The sequence below is a fragment of the Schistocerca piceifrons genome, chromosome 5 (genome assembly GCF_021461385.2).
Source record: "Schistocerca piceifrons isolate TAMUIC-IGC-003096 chromosome 5, iqSchPice1.1, whole genome shotgun sequence".
Taxonomy (NCBI): domain Eukaryota; kingdom Metazoa; phylum Arthropoda; class Insecta; order Orthoptera; family Acrididae; genus Schistocerca; species Schistocerca piceifrons.
This window is the reverse complement of record NC_060142.1, coordinates 340,920,249-340,930,660: the sequence shown is the minus strand read 5'-3', so window position 1 is coordinate 340,930,660 and position 10,412 is coordinate 340,920,249.

Genomic DNA, 10,412 nt, shown 5'->3' with positions numbered 1-10,412 from the left:
ATATCAGATAACAAAATAAAGACAATATGGGATATAGTGAAGGAGGAGACCAGTAGAACCAGACATGAAGAGGAACAAATAGCATTAAGAGTAAATTATACATTGGTGACAGATGTGTATAGTGTGGCAGAACTTTTTAACAAACAGTTTATAACTGTTATAGAAAAGGTGTGGTTGTCAGGTTCGGTAGATGCTGTTATGGAATACCTCAGACCAGACATTTCAAGTAACTTCCATAATATGAATTTGACCCTCACTACCCCAGCAGAAATAATGTCCATCACAAAATCATTAAAATCAATAACATTTAGTGGGTATGATGGAATATCAACAGAGTTAATTAAAGAATGTGATTCTGAGCTAAGTAACATAGTAAGCTATCTGTGAAACCAGTTGTTTATCAGTGGAATATTTCCTGAATGGTTGAAATATGCAGAAGTTAAGACACTGTTTAAGAAGGGAGATAAAGAAATAGCATCAAATTTCCGTCCAGTTTCACTGTTGCCACCATTATCAAAAATTTTATAAAAAGTTATGTACAATCGGCTTTATAACCATCTTATTTCAAATAACATACTGTCAATGTCACAGTTGGGATTTCTAAAGGGTTCTGATATTGAGAATGCTGTCTACATCTTACAGTGAAAATGTGCTTAATTCATTAGACAAAAAATTGCAGGCAACTGGTATATTTTGTGATCTGTCAAAGGCATTTGACTGTGTAAATCTCAATAGCCTCTTAAATAAATTACAATTTTATAGTGTAACAGGAAGTGCTGGAAAATGTTTCAAATCTTATATGTCTGGCAGGAAAGAGACATCTATCAAGCTATCAGGTATCATCCAACTGGGAACTAATTACATGTGGGTCCCACAAGGTTCCATTTTGGAGCCCTTACTTTTTCTTGTGAATATCAATGACCTTTCATCAGTAACATTACCAGATGCCAAGTTCGTTTTGTTTGCCGATGATACAAACATTCCAATAAATAGAGAATCAAGTGTAGTCTTACTTAGATCAGTTAATAAAATATTTGTGGACCTTAATCACTGGTTCCTAGCCAAATCTCTGTCACTAAACTTTGAAAAAACACATTACATGCAATTTAGAACTCGTAAGGCGTGTCCCACGAGTATATGCCTAACATATGATGACAAGCAGATAAAAGAAGTGGGCAGTGTTAAATTATTGGGATTACAACTTGATAATAAATTGAAGTAGGAGGAGAAAACCACAGAACTGCTGAAATGTCTTAACAAATCTCTATTTGCAATGCGAATTGCATCAGACACAGGGGATATAAAAATGAAAAAGCTTGCATACTATGCTTACTTTCATTCCATAATGTCATATGGGATTATTTTTTTGGGGTAATTCATCAAGCCAAGCTTAAATTTTCTGCACGCAGAAACGTGCAGTAAGAGTTAGATCTGGTGTGAACTCAAATACATCCTGCAGAAGCCTGTTTAGGGAACTAGGGATACTAACTACTGCTTCCCAAAATATTTATTCCTTAATGAAATTTGTCATTAAAAATATATCACTCTTTCAAACCAACAGCTCAATTCATGGAATCAAAACTAGAAATATGAATAACCTTCACAAGGATTTACAGTCACTTAGTCTTGTACAAAAAGGTGTGCATTATTCAGGAACACACATTTTCAATAACTTCCCAGCAGCCATAAAAAGCTTAACCCAATGAAATTCAATTTAAGAGAATCCTAAAGGATTTATTGGTGGCCAACTCCCTCTACGCCATTGATGAATTTCTCGGTAAAACCAACTGATATATATATATATATATATGTGTGTGTGTGTATATATATGTATAATGTATATATATATATATATATATGTATATGTATGTATAACTTCTCCACCATTTCAGTGCTGTAATGTGTTCATTGTAAATAAGTATTATAGTAGTTGTATTAGAGATTTATTACCTTATCATAAATAAAAAACTTTTTATTTTAAATTCAGTGCATTAGTATTTGTCAAATGATTCATTTATATAGTGCTCATTAAAAAATGATGATTATTCCACTTGGGACCTGTGGAATGGTACATTAGCTTATTTGTTTTACTTGTAAATATTTGTCATGTATTGTTGTTTTTCTGAATGTTCTACATCTTGGAGGACCGCCTCACTACAGATCAAATGGGTTGAAAGTGAATATAATCTAATCTAATATAATAAGCCTGTAGGGAAGTTTTTATTTCTAGATGCGATGCGGATTCCTCTGGCAGAGACATCACGTACACATTCAAATATCAACTTATAATACGTTCAGATATCAACTTTCACAAAGCAATAGGGTGCTTTTCAAAACCACACAAATAATCGACAGAGCAGCATGCGCTAGGTGCTAGTTGCTTTGTGAAACAAACCTTTTTTTCTCTCAACAATACGAATTTTGCGCATGAAATTGCCTCCCAGACCAGATAGCCCGGTTTGATCCCCCTGTAGATCCGGGCCTGGTCGCTACCACTTCTTCCTCCTCTCCTACCACTGTCTATGTAAGCAAACCCCTCTCCACATTCATTACTCCGAATATTGTTTCGGTTATTGAAATTGTTTCTACTTTGGTTATTGTCGTTCCTATGGTACCACTTTTCGTTGTCTCGATACCATGTATCGATATATCCTGCTATTTTCGGAAAAGAGGTTGTATCATTTTCTCTCATGTTACAACCTCAGACACTCCACGGTTTCCGCGCCGCACTGTTATCTCCTTTCTGATAGTTCTTCCTTTACATACTCGACTTTTTTGCATACTTCTTCGCAGTATGCTTTCATGTTCATCCCTTTACCTCTTCGGTACGGAGAAGCTTACATGAAATTCTACAATACTTCGTCCTGCTTATCAACAGGCCAGTATTTCTCTTCAAATATATTCATAAACTCTTCCAAAATTCGGCAGTCATCCGTTCACGCTTAGATTCGTTCTTTCTATTCTTATGCAGTTCTCTTCAGCTAATGCTGAAGGCATTACTTTCCTACAAGCGTCAATAAAAATAAACGGGTGGACCCTCCGTTCTGGATCGATTTATTCAATCTCGAAACTTGCATGGTTGGGGTAGACACCTCGTAACGACAACGTGGTAGCCGAATTTTTTGCACACACTGGGCTTTCCACCTGATTGTCGGCGTTATTACTTCCTGATCTCAAACCATCAACCTCCTTGTTTTTTAACTTAACAAATTTGTGATCGAAGATAACTTCCAAAGTTAGGGTTTTGGCCTCGGAATCATTTGTGATTGTAGTTACTGTTTCCTTGAATTAAGGTTTTGTTTCACTCTAACCTTCATGATCTGTCCCTTCATAATGTTCACTGATCTATCCAGTTCACTGATAATTTCTCCCTGTTTATGAACGACTTCTTTAATGTCCTGTTCGACTTTCAGCTTAAAATCCCCACGAATAGAGTTTTGATCCTCAGTTACGTTACTGCTCAGTGCATTGTACAACACCTCCTTCTGCTTCATATTTTATTGCGTATCACATTCCCTAAAGTTTTCATATAGCTGTCAAGTTCATCGTCTGACTCATTTATCTCCTTAGTTATTATACTGTCCTTTTGTTGTGCTAAATTTCTTATTGGTTCTCCAAATTTTGTACTCATAAACCATAATTTGTTAACCCAGTCATTACGCGTTTACTGTTACAAAGAACTTATTTCGTTGTTCACTGACTGGACTGTAACAGATATTTCATTTCTTAACGAACTCACGTCACTCCTCAGATTTTTTGTAAAGAAGATATTGCATCCAATATCATTTGAGCAAATGTTTTCAAACCGTTCCATTCCGAACCACACGCCTGTTTTAAAGTTGGTTCCGTTCTTGTTTCTGCTTCATTAGTATGATTTACATCCTCTGTGAATGTCCCTTCGGAAATCTGATAAGAAATCAGTGATAATTTCTTTAGTGCTCATGCTATTTACATCCTCTGTTTCTTCTGTACTATTTATTTCACTGTCGATATTCAGCTCACCGTCAAAGAATTCTGCACTCAGCCCAAGCCAATGTAGCTGTCGCTCCGCCTGCATTGTCCAATTCAAAATTTTTGCTTAGTGTGTTGTTTTACCAATACCTTCATTAACTAATATTAAATTCAGAATCAGATTTTAATTTTGCTAGACTCTGGACATAGCTAGTTATTATCTTGTCCACAACAGTCGTCACGTTTAACGGACCTAAACTTTCGGTTAATTAGGATTTTTAAATGACACGTGCTTCTACTGTTCCCTGTTGTTTGGAAAAGGCATCTACTCCGAAGACTATGAAATATCCGGGTAAGTAAAAGTGCAGTTATAGCCGAAACTTCATGGAACGACATCTTTAGCACCACAGCGAACGAAAGAAATTTGACAAAAAGTTAAAAATAAGACACAGTGAAATTTAGGATAGATAAACTGAATCTAATATAACTTTAGATTGTAAATAACTTAAGAAATGTAGCCAGCAAGAACTACTGTATGACCATTAATGGTTTATTGACTGTAATTACGAACCAATCACTCAGAACGGAAACAAAATCACTGACTCGAACTCAGGTGCAAAAACGGAATTAATAGTATGATTTAAAGTTAATCACAAAACCACCAAAATAATTTGTACTTAACACATTCACGAACAATTATTTGATGTAAAACAGTTTAAGTAATGAACAACTTTGCGTTACTCACTCAAATGCAACCTTTTGCTGATTTCAGAAACGCAGAAGTTGATAACTTCTTGTTTTCTGTTGTAAGTTTTTCTGGAAAGTTTATGACATTCCATATAGCGAAGAATAAGTAATTTTACGCCACAATGTCGCGTAATTTTCAAACGTTTTCAGAGTTTACAATATACACAATAAATATAAAATTTATTATTCTGAAGTAATGTTTTGTCAATATTTATTTAAATCATGCTTTTACTCTTTTACTGTTAGACATTATTCTTTAATTAGTTGTTATAACAAGCAACAAATTTCTCTGCTGTTAAAGGTCAGTTTTGGATAGTCCTCAGTTTAGTGAATTGCGCTTCTTTATCTTAGTTACGCAAACGAAATAGGCTCATCGCTTTCATATTTACTATTTATTCACTGGTGGTAGCCTCGGAGTCAATAACGTTGGGAGGACAGGACTCTGTTAGTTAAATGATTGAGGTGAAGTTTATTTACAGCATAACAGTTGCTGCACCGAACACCCTGTTATTAAAATAAGAAAAACTGCTACGCTGGCTTGCCTTGTCGAATCTAATGATGAAAGTTTTCGGATCTTTCATGAGGGTATTTCTCATCCGTCATTGCAACTACAAAATGCGTGAATTTTTTCCCCAGACGCGTTTCGCTTTATTGAGGTAAAGCATCATCAGTGGTCTGTAATGAAGTTTATTTACATTTTGATTTGCTTTTTAGATGTAAAAACAGTTCGTTAAGAATAGGTTGGTTTGTGCTTACGGTGTTTTTTCGGCTGATTTCTCGCTTACATCGGGAAATGCCGTCTGCCAGCACATCGTTTCTTTTTTCTGACTTAGACTCATCAGTATTTCCCGATGTAAGGGAGAAATCAGTCGAAAAAGTTATTGAAAGTCTTGCAGTTTATTTCGCACATCCCCGCACATCATGTCTCCGCTTGACCACTTGTCGCTAGCAACCACCTCTGCCACCTACTTCTGCACGACTCTGGGCTTATACACATAGCGACCATACTCTTTACTTCAAATATATTCCTTTTCTCTATACAATAGCAAACATTCCTGAGTAGGCCAGCATTCTAACTATATCATAATTACACTACCCTTTTCAATTAGTTCGCTTAAATAAATTCGTGGACATTTACTTACGTGACAGCATCAACAAAATGATAAATGGCACATATTACAGAATCTACACCAGAGTTATTTTAGAAAAAACTATACGAAAAATTTATTAGGCAATGTGCTATTTTGTGAATCCCGACGTTGGGCGCCGCATATACCTGTCCTTATATTAATACAACTGAGGATGGTCTTATTGGTAATGCTTCGGATAGAAACCAATGGGAAACTCGAGGATAAACCCTTTGCTACAGCTCTCTGGAGAAACCTATCAACATACACCCATACATTCACATTGGCAGAGATTGGGGTATGGAGTTGATAAGGAAAGAATTCTGGTGATTACACAAAATAAATACTGTCGCACCATAGTATTTGTCTTTTCAATGGACTGAAACACTCAGAAAGACATCTGCGCGGCACATACGCATCTGCCAGAAAAATCGCTGCAAAATTGTTAAAGTGGGTTTAGACAGCCACCTTTCAAAGTTTCTGATTTTGTAACTTGGACGTTTATGCTGCAGGATATGCCATCATCTTTAGAGAAGACATTATACGAGAAGGGATACAGCTGGTGCCCTGTAACATTCACCTAGTTCATTGTTGTCGCGATAGTTTCGGTTATTAGTACAGGTCCCCTGGACGCCCAGATGAAATCCCCCATGGCATAATGCTGCCACCACTGGCCTAAGTGGATGGCGTATTGCATGCTTCGACTAGCCATTTACCAAGATGACTGTGTATCCAGAGACAACCATTGACATGGTGTACCAAGGAACATGATTCATCCGACCACATGGCACGTTTCCATTGATCCATGGTACTTCTGCATTTATTGTAACTAACTTTGTCGATTCAAAGTCACGTGGACGAAATGCTAACAGACGATATTTATAGTCTGGCAATCGATATAATATTATGGCTTATCAGATATATAAACAATGAATTTTCTTTAATGTGATACATCTGTTATTTATAATTTGAAGGAATTTTATGTTGTTACTTCATTGTGCAGATCTAGAGCGGAGACATTGTATGATGGATACAAAAAGAGAACCTTGAAAGTGAGAAAACTTGTATAAAATGCATGATGGACCATCAGCTGTTTTTATTTTAAACATAAATATCAACCGGTTGCACTCATGGACAATTTTCACGGATACTATCCAAAGATACAATTAATTATATGTAATGTACAGGAAATGTCAACAGTTATTTTGTAAAGAAGTACAAAATATACGTGAATAGTTTCAGGGTTAAAATGGTTTAAGCTGCCACATTACATTTAGCACACTTAAATAACGTGAAGAGTATGTCTTGAATATCAGTATACGACACATGATTTTTAGAATCAGACGTACTAATATTAAGTGTACACAGATCAGTGATAAACAGAAGAAGAGGACTGTAAGTATTACACTGTACAAAATATTGAGAAGATGGTCAAAGATAATACGATTTGGAAATATCCGTATGATAAGTTACTTTTTAATGTAGACGACTGGCTATCTTTAGTGAACATCTTTGGTACAGTTTCATAATTAAACCGAAAACAAAGTTGCTACCCCTAAACATCGACGTTACAGTACGAGGTAGAAAACACTACAGAATCCTAATGTTTCAGAGTATCATATTCATTGCATACTCTTGATGAAATGTGTATAAACAAACGTCAGTTTTAGCATAAACGTAATGGAACTCGCCTCTGTAAAATTGAAACTAGCTACAACAGTGTACAGAAAAGGATCGAAATGTCACTCAGCAATCATACGCATCTAAGTTATATATAGTGAACAGTTGCTGTCAAATACCGACGATATTTAAAGGAAAATTTCATATGTAAATAAAGTTTCGTTACAGTGCTTAATTGGAAACCTAATATGTCAGTAATGCTAATATTTATACAGAAGGGGATAAGTAACCACAGCAAAACAAACCATGTCCCCAAATTTGGCTTCAAGGAATATTGACAACACATGTATATCATAGTGGTAGTGGTAAGTAATATTCTTTAACCACTGTAAAACTTCAGCTGAAAGGCATTAGATGCTCTGCCATTAGGTGTATATTTTGAGAGCCATATAGGAAAAATATTCAAATAATCAAGACAAATTATTGCCAAACAAAATACGTACTTGCATATGTACAGACTTAAAAACATTAACTGGAATGTAAATCTCGGGCTACAGGTGTCTTATCTAATAAATGAGTACATGATGGTCATGTACATAATAGCTTTGGATAGTAAACAATTTGAAGTAAAAAATTAATATATGACCTGTTGGTCATTAAAAGCAGAACCTCATCTTGGGAGTAAGAACATACTTCAATCAAAGGGAACTAATTGACCAGACGTCCATGCCACAATACTCGTTCATAGGAGGAAACAACAAAGTTGATACTTTAACAGCATCTTCTACATTTTAACAGACGCCACTGCAAGGAAAATTCTGTTTCATCAGGAGAACATATGCACATCGATAAGCAGTGTCACAGTGCCTGGGATATTCGTAGGTTGATTAATTGTCTTTAACACGTACAACATACCATACGGTGAATATGTTCCTTTTGATTCCCGGTGATTAAAATTTTGATGGCTATAAATTTGACTATTTTAAGGTGATGCGTAACTTTATGGAACTAATATGATTGTAACGAGATTTTACCATAAAACTGCACAAAATCTGAAATAAAAGAGACGTAAATATGAGACACTGAAGAAGACAGTGATAATATAAAGTTACAGAATAAAAAATCTACTCAAACATATTGATGAAACAAAAGTATAGCGACAACAATTGTAGGTCCACCCTAAATTTTCGTTGTTATCAGAAGGTTCCGATAAAACTTCTATTCTGTTCAGACCCAGGTATATGCTCCAGAGACAAGTCGCCTACCCAGTTGCAAGGAAAAAGGCAATCAAACGTTCTTTTCACGTAAAAGAATATTTCTGCTGTAAGTGAATAATTAGATATCAGTTTGATCTAAGTTACTGTTGTTACATTCCTACTAAAGCAATCGCTGATATGAATTACGACACTATTCTGTAAGGAAGAGAGGAAATCTGTTGTCACTTCACCTCCGTTAGTCCTCCCTTGCAGCAGCTTAGCATTAATCAATAGTGTAATTATATTTTAGGAGTTTTATAATTATAATTATAATCTCTACTTTTTCATTTAAGGAGAAAAGTTATTGCCTTCTCTCGTTAATGATATAAAGGTTTCTACATTTCAGTGTTATTGGATTTGGAAGGAGCTCAATCTGTTGACGTGTCTATGTGCCCACCAGGCACGAGGCAATACTTGCAGATTTGTACGCCTCAGAAGAGTTCAGCCTTTGGAATCTAACTTTACTGTACGAAGTCCAATCTAAGTTATTCTACGTTTTGCATAATTATTTGTTGCATTAGATTTAACACAAACACTGTTAACCATCACCAAAATTATCTGCTCTCAAACAACGATTCTGTACCTGATTACCAGCACAACAAGTACCAGAATTAATCGTACTACACCACTCTCAGTTAAAATTGTAACGCAGAGACCTTATTTTGTTAAATTTTGATTTTTATGTTTGATTCCTGCAGTGATCACTGTGATTCATACCGACTTCTGAAGAGTTAAGGTTCGGAAGCATGCTATATGAGCAATTTTCTCAGTTTTAGTATTCTTCCTTTCATTTAACGGGTATGATTTACACTGGTTTCACCATGACACACCTCTTTACCAGAATCACACTTAAGATACGCATATAAACCGCAGGAAACTAATTGTGTCTGTCACGTTGTTCTATTACTGTTATTTCTTTTCATGGAAAAAATGACAGGGATATAATGAGTATATAAGGGCATAAATATATCAAGGATTATATGAAAGTAACAATTATACAACTACAAATGCGAAAGAACTGGATACTGAAACATAAAGATAAAATTTAAAAAAAATTCGATGTCTACACATGGTTCTATAATAGCAGGTGATGTAGACCTTGTCTAATTATCTTGGATGAACATAGAGTGTTCCTCCTCCAGTGTTCCTAGTGTAGAATACTCATACATAAATCGGCCTCTGCTTTAAATTTTTTATATTATTTAGACTTAACAAGAATCAGTTGCTAAGTTGACGAAGATGGCTGAAATTATAATGTGAATGCGCGTAATGGCGCAGCGATGCTCGACCGCTGCCTTTTATTAATGCCGTGTTCGAGAACGTTCTTGCTTCACTGACTTACTCATTTGTGTGTCGGCATAGTGTTGTCTATGTAAATTCATATACGTGGATCCCAACACATTCTGTGCTACAGTAAAATTGCGAAGTTAATCGCAGTGGGAACTGAATCGCACAACAATAAAGTCAATCTGCCCACTAGGAATCTATCATCATAAGACACAGAAATGCTCCACAGTATAGCTGAAATGCTGAAAGAAATGTCAATACACACTAAAAGTGATACAGTACCTTTCCATGCTGAAATTTCAATCCAAACATGAGGAAGTGCCAGACCAAGTCCTAGTTAAACCCGATACCATGCTATTTAAACCATAAATAGCTACACATGAAAAGTCTATTCACATTGAAGAGAAAACAGAATCAAAACCAA